Below are 12,257 nucleotides of genomic sequence, written 5' to 3'. Positions count from 1 at the left end.
AAGCCAGTGGTTTCAAATTTCATCGGTTTTGTAATTCACATCTTGTGAAGCATTCAGGATGGCACAGACTTCTGTTAACTGAGCTACCCACCTGACAGATCCTCTGGAAATCATTATATTTGTTTAATAGATTTGTGTCAAAGAAAGGGCGATGAAGAAATATTTATAGGAGACTAGCAACAAATGAGTATGATTGCACAAGATGAATAATCCACTTACTCATCAGTCCAGTGGCAAAACAAACCACACACCATAATTAGCTGTGGTTTATTGATTAGTTGACAGGCTTTGGATATTCTAAGTCCAACAATGAACCCTCCCCTTCTTTTATTTAAAGGCCAAGGGACAGGAAGTTTAAATAGCTTAAACCTGCACTTCTGGAAGCAAAAGGACAACACAGGTTTAGCCATCTTACAAAACTGGTTCCCCTGTGCAGGGGGAAAAATACAACAGTTGACTAAAATCTGAGCTCCATCTTCACACATTTGTACAGCCCTACCTTAGGAGATACCAGGACTGGAATGCAAAACTAGGACAAAACCAGTCAAACTAGGATATATCATATTTATGTTTCCAGTTCAGTTTGTCACACTTTTTTCTCCTTGGCAATTACAAAACAGATTAATCCCAATACAAATGTCAATAACGACTACAGGTGAAGTTTTTTTGTGTGTGTTTATTTGTTTGTTAAAGGTAGACATTAGTTTTAAGATCCTTCTTAACAATTTAATCAGTGATCCAAGGTGAGCTCTCATATTAGATCTAAACAAAAAATGGATGAGCATGTCGTGTGAATATAACTAATATTTCAGCATCAATGATAAAGCATCAGGCAAAAATCAATATTCATATAGGAAAAGCTAAGATCTTCACACATAACCTGTCATTTAAGCCATTATTAATTCACCAAATTGTTGAGATTAAGTATATAAAGAAGTTGAGTATATAATTCGATATCATATAAATATGTTTAACATTTAAAAGTTTTGCCATAACTCTATTTATATATATTAAAATTCCATTCCAAAAAATTATCAAATAATCATATCTATATCATATAGGTCAATGAACTCTCAAATATATGCAATTTGGACTTTCCAAATAAAGTATTTTGAAAGGGTGTAGTGCAGGAGTGTCAAATTGGCAGCCCATGGGCCGGAAGCGTCATGTGGAGGCCACACCCACGCTGGCTCCACAAAGGCAAAAACTGTCATAATACGTCACATGACATGATCGAGTTTGACACTTGTGGTGTAGTGAATAAAGTTTGAAATCATGTTATTTTTGATAAACCTTACTGGATTTTTGTTGATTAATACGGTATGGAGAGATGAGGTTTTACAGGTAGACTTATAGGGAATGGGTATGGAATGAAGAAGTGTTTGGTTGCATTTTAAGAGACAGTGATAAGTTGTTAAAGTTAGTTATACTTTCTTCTTTTTTTCTGCACATTTTTAATTTTATTTCTGAACTATGTAGTTTAATTTTATCTGTATAATATAATCATCAATACATTTATTGAAAAAAAATATAAACATAATGTTTGAACAAACAACTTTAATCTCAAATCCATTGATACCTTTTTAACAAAAACAATGTCTCTTGGAAGATGGGATACAAGAACATTTAGAATTTTCCAGATTAAGAAAAAAGGCAAACACAGAGAATATGATAAATATGTATACAATTATGTCTATTATATGGAGAATATGTTCCTCTCTCATAATTCCAGAATGTGAGAGAGTCAAACAGAGAAGAGTGCTTTCTCCTGATAATTATAAAGTAACTGGAATCATAACCATAAGATAGTGAAAGCAACCCCCTTGGGTCTATTCCTGAAGGATAAAGCAATCAGTTGCTATATGCAACCTCCATTATCAGAAGCAAAATACCTCTTAATATAAAGGGGGTTGTACAGGATCAGGATCTGAAGGGCAAAATGTGATTCTGATAGGACACTTTAGGAATACTTGTGATAGAAACATTTTAAAGCAGCTGTGGATTTTCTTGGGACTTGCATGGCTGTCCTGACATATGATCCTAGGAAAACATGTGTTTGAAACATTTGCTGCAATCATAAGCAGGACAGTGCTACTGCAGTCACATCCTGTTTATGGAGTATTTATAAGCATTTTGTTAGTCATTATGGAAACTAAATGCTGCACTGAATAGATTTTGTTGAGATCTACCCAGTTCTTTTAACCTTCTTGTTGGATGGAATGTACAGCAAATGTATAGTAAATATATTCCATGGATAAGATATCTTTGATTGCCTTAGTTGATTGCTGTTCTATTCACTTGAATATAGGGCTATGATTTCTAAGATCTATCTACACATATGTACACTTAGAATTATGACATCTAATTGCTTATTGGGATTTTTGGCTTCTCTTATCTAACAGATAATGAAATATGTTGAAAAATGCATTTGCCCCAAAATAGCATCTGGTTTCAACAGATTGTGCAATCCTAAAAGGCTTAAAACCGAAAGCAAAAATATTTCTCTAATCTACTTTTTTGCAAATGATCTGAATGAGGTAATACTAGTTATATATATACACACATACACACATACATACTTACATATAATTTTCATTATACACATACATACTGATTGCTTTCCATAGAGTTAATTACACTTCTAAGTATTATAGATGCACTATCTCCAATTTACTAGTATAGCATACTAACTTTAAACAATAAGTATAGTTCTAAGTACAAAATGATTGTGAAAAATCTCATAAAATCCTATGAAATATAAGCAGACTGACTTTATGGAAGACTGCAGGAAAAATAAATATGTTGCTTTTAATCTAAACTAAGTGCTTGACACAATAGGGTGATTCAAACTTAGTTGTTCAGAACAGTGAATACTTCAGGAATTATCTGTATTGATTTTTCTAGCCTCTAAAGCAGGGGTGTCAAACTCATTTTCATTGAAGGCCACATCAGCATTGCCGTTCCCTTGGGGGGGGTGGATGTGGCCAGGGTGGGTGCTGCCTACTGGGTGGGTGTGGATGGAGTTGGTGTGGCCTATTGGGTGGGCATGGCCAGTTCCACATCATTCGTGTCAAGGGTGCCTGTGGGGGCCTGGGCAGGAGTGGGACAGAGTTGAGGGTCTCTGGCAGAAGGGGGTGGGACCAGGGCAAGTGCCAACGCATGGTCCACTGGAAGAGCCTCACTGTTCCTCTCAGGCCATTTGGGAGGGCTGGAGGGTGGTGCGGGCTGCCAAGAGCCCTGGGCAGCAGAGGTCAAATGCCCAGCCTGGCCCTCAAGCACCCGTAGCACCAAGACCAGCCCCACTTCCCCAAGGGGGCGCACAGCTGCACTTACCTCCTCCTCAAGGCTGCTGCTGCTGTGCTTGCTCTCCTTAGCCAGGTTGCTCATGATGGGTACGAGGGCAAAGTCAGAGGGAGGCCCATTCCCTCTCCATGGGAGGAGACCCGGCTTTGTATCTGAAACTTCCTTAGCAATAGGACGGGAGACGCCCAGGATAGGCCAGGAGGAGGGGGCAAGGGGATGGTAAAAGGGCAGCAGGGCAGGACTAAGGCAGGACTTCCCTCAGACCCTCCCTCTCCTTCTTTTCTTCTTTCCTTTCTTCCTTCCTAAGTACAGAGTGGTGGGAAAATATTTGAGATGAGGGAGAAAAACAGGCAAGAAACGCAACAGGGGAAGTGTCACCCATCGTGAGGAATGAAGAAATGCACCATTGCCTGGAAATGGCCAGCATATGGCCCTCATCTACTTCACATATCTGACTTGGTGGGCTCTGGAGAAGGGGATGCCATGAGCAGCGTGAGAGTCAACGTTACCTGTGCAATGCCGCCCAGGCCCCAGCCTGCCCAGTCTCGGCAGGCAGCGGGGTGCTCTCCTCACAACGCCGAGAGGCTGAGCCAGGCGGCGTGAATCTGAAAAGAAGTGCAACGCCGCCCAGCCCCCAGCCTGCCCAGTCTCAGCAGGCAGCAGGTGCTCTCCTCGTAGCGCTGAGAGGTTGAGCTGGGCGGTGCAAAGCTCACCAGCTTTGCACCTTGCTGCCTGCTGAAACAGGGCAGGCTGGGGGCTAGGCAGCATTGCACTTCTCTTCAGTTTTGCACTACCCGGCTAAGCCTCTCGACACTGTGAGGAGAGCGCCCCGCTGCCTGCCGAAACGCCTCCCCCAGAGCCCATCAAGCCGGATATGTGAAGTAGACGAGGGCCATTTGCTGGCCACTTCCGGGTGATGGTGCATTTCTTCATTCCTCACAAAGGGTGATACCTCCCCAGCATGTACCCAGGGGGCAGGGCCGATGCGGCAGGGGCTGGTTCCTCACTGTTTCCCAACAGTCTTGTGGAGCTAAGACTGAATGTGTTTCAGCACAGATGGCCACCACAAAATTGTACATTGGCTCTCGGCCGGCCTGGGCCAGGGCCAAGGCAGCGGGGGCCGTTCCCTCAACTGTTTCCAGGATGGCTTCGCGGGCCACATGAAACCACTTCACAGGCCACATCCGGCCCCAGGCCTTGTGTTTGACATGTCTGCTCTAAAGCAATAGATTACAGTAGAAACTAAAAGGAATCCCAAAGATCAAAATGGTCTTGCATCTTCCAGCCAACACCTCTAATAAAATACTCAAGTGTATTTCATCTATGTTCAATTGTATCTAATACATTTCTTAACTTTCTCAGGCATTTCACACTGTTGCCAAGTTTGTCCCTTGGAACTCTATCCATTTACTATGTTCACTGTTAATTAATTCCCTTGATAAAGAAATAGCATCTTCAGCAAAGGATTCCATAGAATGGATTTTTCTTAAACATGATAGCTGTCAGAGGTGCCCAGATTTTTTTTAAGTTAAAACATAAAAATAATAAAACTTTTTCCTTTGCTTAATACTATGTACTGTTATACTTGCTATACGTGTTATACTCTAACAATATTAGGCTATTGTTAAAAATACAGAAATTGTCATAAAAAGATGGTAACTAATGCAAATATGATGTTCAACTTGGATTAAACAATAATAGCTTAGTGAGAGATTAGGTGAAGCTAGTCATGTGCTATATCAAATTATAACATATCATTCTGACTTAGTGCATTATGTGACTCCAGAAAGTGCAGCTTATAAATCTTGATTTATGGCTGTTGTGTGAAACAGAATATCATTCTTCATAAAATCTTAATTGAAACAAATCTTAACTGAAACAATGCATTGGTGAGTGATGCATGTATACAATGAATTAACTTCAAAGCCTGTTGTTCTTATCTTTTTTATAGGGCACTTCAGTCAAAAGATCTTTCACATACACAGATCCAAATGAAGTTTGGATGGGATTCTAATGGAAGCGTGGAATTTGAAAATGAAAAACTTCTGATTTTACTTATGTTGAGGATGCTGCCCCCAAAACAATTACGTTCTCCTCGAAATTGCTCTCTATGACACCTGCTGAATATACATTTCTTTCTTGAAATTAATATAGAATGTATAGATTTTATTTTATTTTATTTTTTTAATATTTATTGATTTTCTAATTTTACATTTAAATATTTAAAAAGCAACATGGTGGCTGGATTAATCAATAATTCAATAACATACAAAAATCTTTAGTACAAATCTCAAACTACCACATCAAATATTTTCTTTCCTTTTCCCTTAATATCTACTGTCTCATATTTAAACTAATACAATTCTTATTGTATACATTAAGTAAAGATAGCATTCTTACATTTATCAATAAAATTTTAGCTTGTACATATCCTAGTTACTTTAACATTCAATCTTTATAAACAGTCAATGTCCAGTAGTTAGTTTTTCCCAATTTTTAGTTTCCTGTCAATATTTAAATTTAACATTTGATATTTATAATTTCCAAATTTTTGGTGACCAAAGTTTCCTTTATCACAATTCTTAACAAAGTCTAGTGTTCAAAATATACATCTTATCTATTTGAGTATATTCTATTTCCCACCATCTTACATCATCTAATTAATAATACAATATAACATTTCTTATTTTCAACTAGTTTCCAAATGTCTTAAATTTAATGACCAAACTTTCCCCTATTTCAACATCAAATATTTCCTCTTTTTCTCTTGATATCTACTATCTCATATTTAAGCTAATACAGTTCTTACTATCTCAATTAAATAAAAACATATTTATTACATTTATCAATAAATTTTAGCTTATTACGTAAATTACTTTTACATTCAATCTTTATAAACAATCAATATCCTTATTTATTTTCCCCAATTTTTAATTTCCCATCAATATTCAAATTCAACTTTTAGTATTTATACTTCCAAGTTTTAAATGACCAAAGTTTTCTTTATCTCAATTCATAACAAAATCTGGTATTCAAAGTACACATCTTGTCTATTTAAGTATATTCTATTTTAATTAGTAATATAAAATCCTCACTGATCAATCAAAACCCCAATTTTCTTCAGCCTTATTCTAGCTTTCTTCCTTTGCCATGTCAGCCTTATTCTAGCTTTCTTCACCCTCCATGTCAGTGCTTTAAGGTCATCAAATAGATCTCCCTCTGTTATTATATATATTATTTGAAATAAAAGAGACCATCCAGTCGCCATTTTTTTGGGAATGGCCAACAAATCATCTCTCTATTATTCCAAGCTCCCATAATTGTCCTGGTATGTTTATCTTCCCTTCGGTCTGTTCTTCTTCTTGCTCCTCAATTTTCTTCTGGTTTATATAGAAAGTCTTTTCCATTTTCAATGTTGTCAGTCCCTTTTCTGCACTTTCCATTGACTATTTGTTGGTCAGTTGAACCCTCTGTCACTTCTTCTGTTATGTTTTCTGTAGTTGATTCTTTGTTGTTGTTGTTAATTGCGAAGTCGTGTCCGACCATCGCGACCCCATGGACAACGTTCCTCCAGGTCTTCCTGTCCTCTACCATCTTTAAATTCACACCTACTGCTTCAGTGACTCCATCCAGCCATCTCATTCTCTGTCGTCCCCTTCTTCTATTGCCCTCAATCTTTCCCAGCATTAGGCTCTTCTCCAGTGAATCCTTCCTTCTCATTAGGTGGCCAAAGTACTTGAGTTTCAACTTCAGGATCTGGCCTTCTAAAGAGCAGTCGGGGTTGATCTCTTCTAGGACTGACCGGTTTGAACGCCTTGCAGTCCAAGGGACTCGCAGGAGTCTTCTCCAGCACCATAGTTCAAAGGCCTCAATTCTTTTGCGCTCAGCCTTTCTTATGGTCCAACTTTCACAGCCATACATTGCAACTGGGAAAACCATGGCCTGGACTATACGCACTTTTGTTGGCAGGGTGATGTCTCTGCTTTTTAGAATGCTGTCTAGATTTGCCATAGCTTTCCTCCCCAGGAGCAAGCGTCTTTTAATTTCTTGGCTGCAGTCCCCATCTGAGGTGATCTTGGAGCCCAGAAAAATAAAATCGGTCACTACCTCCATTTCTTCCCCATCTATTTGCCAGGAATTGAGAGGGCCGGATGCCATGATTTTGGTTTTCTTAATGTTGAGTTTCAAGCCAACTTTTGCACTCTCCTTCTTCACCCGCATCAAGAGGCTCTTTAGTTCCTCTTCACTTTCTGCCATTAGAGTGGTATCATCTGCATATCTTAGGTTGTTGATATTTCTCCCGGCAACCTTAATTCCAACTTTTGATTCATCTAGCCCTGCCTTTCTCATGATGTGCTCTGCATATAAGTTAAATAGGCAGGGCGACAGTATACAGCCTTGCCGGACTCCTTTTCCAATTTTGAACCAATCAGTGGTTCCGTGTTTGGTTCTCACTGTTGCTTCTTGACCCGCATATAGGTTTCTCAAGAGACAAATGAGATGGTCTGGTACTCCCATCTCTTTAAGAACTTGCCACAATTTGTTGTGATCCACACAATCAAAGGCTTTTGCATAGTCAATGAAGCAGAAGTAGATGTTTTTCTGGAACTCCCTAGCTTTCTCCATGATCCAGCGTATGTTGGCAATTTGATCTCTAGTTCCTCTGCCTCTTCGAAATCCTGCCTGTACTTCTGGTAGTTCTCGATCCACATACTGCTGGAGTCTAGCTTGTAGGATTTTAAGCATAACTTTACTAGCATGTGAAATGAGTGCAATGGTGCGATAGTTTGAACATTCTTTGGCATTGCCTTTCTTTGGAATTGGAATGTAAACTGACCTTTTCCAATCCTGTGGCCACTGTTGAGTTTTCCAAATTTGCTGGCAAATTGAATGTAGCACTTTTACTGCATCGTCTTTTAAGATTTTGAATAGCTCAGCTGGAATACTGTCACCTCCACTAGCTTTGTTGTTGCTCAGATTTTCTAAGGCCCATTTCACTTCACATTCTAGGATGTCTGGTTCGAGGTCAGTGACCATCTCATTGTGGTTATCTGGGATGTTAAGCTCATTCTTGTATAGTTCTTCTGTGTAGTTTTGCCATCTCTTCTTAATCTCTTCTGCCTCTGTTAGGTCTCTGCCATTTTGGTCCTTTATCATGCCCATCTTTGCATGAAACGTTCCTTCATATCTCCAATTTTCTTGAAGAGATCTCTGGTCCTCCCTATTCTGTTGTTTTCTTCTATTTCTTTGCACTGTTCATTTAAGAAGGCATTCTTATCTCTTCTAGCTACTCTCTGGAATTCTGCATTCAATTGGGTGTATCTTTCTCTTTCTCCTTTGCCTTTCGCTTCCCTTCTTTCCTCAGCTATTTGCAAAGCTTCCTCAGACAGCCATTTTGCTTTCTTGCATTTCTTTTTCTTTGGGATGGTTTTAGTTGCTACCTCTTGTACAATGTTGCGAACTTCCATCCATAGTTCTTCAGGCACTCTGTCTATCAGATCCAGTTCCTTAAATCTATTTGTCACCTCTACTGTATATTCATCAGGAATATGATTTAGTTCATACCTGAGTGGCCTAGTGCTTTTCCCTACTTTTTTCAATTTAAGCCTAAATTTTGCAACGAGAAGCTCATGATCTGAGCCACAGTCAGCTCCTGGTCTTGTTTTTACTGACTGTATAGAGCTTCTCCATCTTTGGCTGCAGAGCACATAGTCAATCTGATTTCTATGTTGACCGTCTGGTGATGTCCATGTGTAGAGCCGTCTCTTGGGTTGTTGGAAAAGAGTGTTTGTTATGACCATCGTATTCTCTTGACAAAATTCTATTAGCCTGTGCCCTGCTTCATTTTGTACTCCAAGGCCAAACTTGCCTGTTATTCCGGTTATCTTTTGGCTTCCTACCTTAGCATTCCAATCCCCCATGATGATAAGGACATCATTTTTTGGTGTTAATTCTATAAGGTGCTGTAGGGCTTCATAGAACCGGTCAATTTCATCCTCTTCAGCACCAGTGGTTGGGGCATAGATTTGGACTACTGTGATATTGAATGGTTTGCCTTGGATTCGAATTGAGATCATTCTGTCATTTTGAGGATTGTATCCCAGTATTGCTTTTCCTATTCTTTTATTGATTATGAAGGCTACTCCATTTCTTCTGAGGGATTCTTGCCCACAGTAGTATACCTGATGGTCATCTGAGTTAAATTCACCCATTCCTGTCCATTTTAGTTCACTGATTCCTAAGATGTCGATGTTCAGTCTTGTCATCTCTTTTTTGACTACGTCTAGCTTGCCTTGATTCATGGATCTTACATTCCAGGTTCCTATGGAGAAAAAATCTTTACAGCATCGGACTTTCCTTTCACCACCAGATATATCCACAGCTGAGCGTCCTTTCGGCTTTGGCCCAGTCGCTTCATTCTTTCTGGCACTACTAGTACTAGCCCTCTGCTCTTCCCCAGTAGCATATTGGACACCTTCCGACCTGAGGGGCTCATCTTCCAGCGTCATATCTTTTTTCCTTTTAGTACTGTCCATGGGGTTTTCATGGCAAAGATACTGGAGTGGTTTGCCATTTCCTTCTCCAGTGGATCATATTTTGTCAGAACTCTCTGCTATAACCTGTCCGTCTTGGGTGGCCCTGCATGGCATAGCTTATAGCTTCATTGAGTTATGCAAGCCCCTTCGCCACGACAAGGCAGTAATCCATAAAGGGGAGTTGATTCTTTAGTTGTAGTCAAAATTTGAGTTCGTATATCTAAGCTGACATCTTGTTCTTTTCTGTAGCATCTTATTTCATCACAAGCTGAAAGAATGGTTTGATGTATTGCTTTTAACATAAGGAGAATCTGTTCCTGGTCTTCATCCATATTCTCTTAGTAGTGTGTTAAATTAAGAGCTTTAAAGTCAGAGAATGAAAATAATTTTATAACTGAGTATAGAACACATCTGAGCTTCTCACAGCTGATAATTGTCAAGTTTGAAAAAGTCTTATCTGTAGTCTGGGCTTCCAGCCAAGTCTCCTTAGACCAGTGATGGCGAACCTTTAAGAGACCGAGTGCTCAAACTGCAACCCAAAACTCACTTATTTATCGCTGGGTGCCAGGTGGGCGTGGCCAACTGGGTGGGCGTGCCTGTGGTGGTCATGGCAGACTGGGTGGGTGTGGCCAAGGTGGGCGTGGTCACCTCAATGTTGCTCATGGAGAGGGATGCCTGTGGGGGCCAGGCAGGGTTGGGGGAGATCCAGGGGTCTCTGGCAGGTGCGGCGGTGGACAGGAGGCTCGTCCTGCAGAGTGAGGTGAGGCAAGGCGAGGCAGGGCGGGGGTGCCATTGTCACAAGGCAAGGTGAGGCAGGGGCTGGGGTGGCTGCTGCCTGACACCATCGGCCCCTGCACACAGAGGCCAGAGAGCACATATGGGTCAACTGTGTCCGTCAGCAGCCACAACCTGCTGGTTCCTTGACCAGTGCACTCTGGGGATCCGCAGCCCACTGCCAGCAGTTCAGAGAAGCCGCCTCTGAACTGGGTGGCCAGCCGACAGCTGAGGAGGCAATGCAGTAGGTCGTGTCCGGTAAAAGGAGAGCATGCGAAGCCAGGAGGAATGGGACTAGGGGAAACCAGAGAAACCAGAGAGAAACCAGCCGTGCTGGGATGCATCCGGCCACGTGGAATCTTGGCGAGTTAGCAGGTGGCTAGTTGAAGAGGGACGGTTGTGATCTCCAGGGCATGGTGCATGTGCCCACAGAGAGGGCTCTGAGTGCCGCCTCTGGCTTGCATGCCATAAGTTCACCACCATTGCCTTAGACAATAACAAGTTGTAATATCAAACTTAGCCACAAGATGTCACCAATGCCATTTAAGGTTTTTTAAGTCCAAAATTTTTATAATCCTTTTTCAAATTTTATTTCTTTTTTGTAAATAAAAACCAAGGTCTTCGATAAGGATAAGAAATATTTTGGTCCCAAATTCTAGAAGCATATAAATCCAGTTAGATTAAGGTTATTCTTTCAGTGTTTTAACTTCCCTGGATAGTCAGTCGCCACTATTCTTAGAGGGATAAAAGTTCCCTTCCCTCTCTCCTCACAGGGGGGAAGATACTTTGGGCAGCTTTTGCAGGAGAAAAAAAATACTTGGGATTAAAGAGGTTCAAATCTCACCCAGTCTCATCTGCGATACTTTGGAGTACCTGGTGGTAAGTTTGACTTTGGCTGTCTGCAGCCTAGTGACAAGCCATATTTCTATGGCCGGTCTTTTGTCCGCCGACTTGGAGGGCTGCCCCGGATCGAGCGGAAGGGCTCCGCCCTCCTGCGATCAAACGAGGATCCCCTCCTTGCTGGTTGCCCCTACAGGGCAACTTTTGATCCTTTCCAGAGTCCCCCAGCGGTGCAAAATCGAACGCGGAAGACGGAGCTCACCTTCCAGCGTCCGCGGCGGCTGCGGTGGTAAACCAGAAGTCTCAGAATGTATAGATTTTAACATAAAAGTTCTGAGAAATGTTTGTTGCTGAAAAAGCACTTTTGGAAACCTGTGGCAAACAAAATGTTTACAGATCAATCAAAAGCAATATTTCTAAGTCCTCATACTAATTGAATCCTATTTCTATATGCTTCTGGTTTTCTACACATTACTGTATACCAGTTGTGAATACACTTACCATTTAGCTATTGTTCAATAAAATAAAAGTGGAGAACTTAAGGAAACTATGAGTAAACAACACAAAATATTAAGTGGTAGAGTGCTTTGACTTAAAATTTAAGCCAGCTGTACTACTCTCCCACTTGTCCTGCTTGACAAGTTCTCACTTTCTTTTTTCAATTGACAGTCTAAGTTAGATGGCCACCAACTCATGGAGAACATTTTACTTGTAATATAACTGTTAATTACTTATGTATTTTATTATAATTTTTATATTTTAGTTACAATGTAATCATTATTTTCATCCAGTATAACTGTTCTC

This window comes from Crotalus tigris, unplaced genomic scaffold, assembly GCF_016545835.1.
Source record: "Crotalus tigris isolate CLP2741 ecotype Arizona unplaced genomic scaffold, ASM1654583v1 scf7180000017611.44802233496:7321179, whole genome shotgun sequence".
Lineage (NCBI taxonomy): Eukaryota > Metazoa > Chordata > Lepidosauria > Squamata > Viperidae > Crotalus > Crotalus tigris.
The sequence above is the reverse complement of the archived record's forward strand: the minus strand, read 5'-3'. Positions refer to the sequence as shown.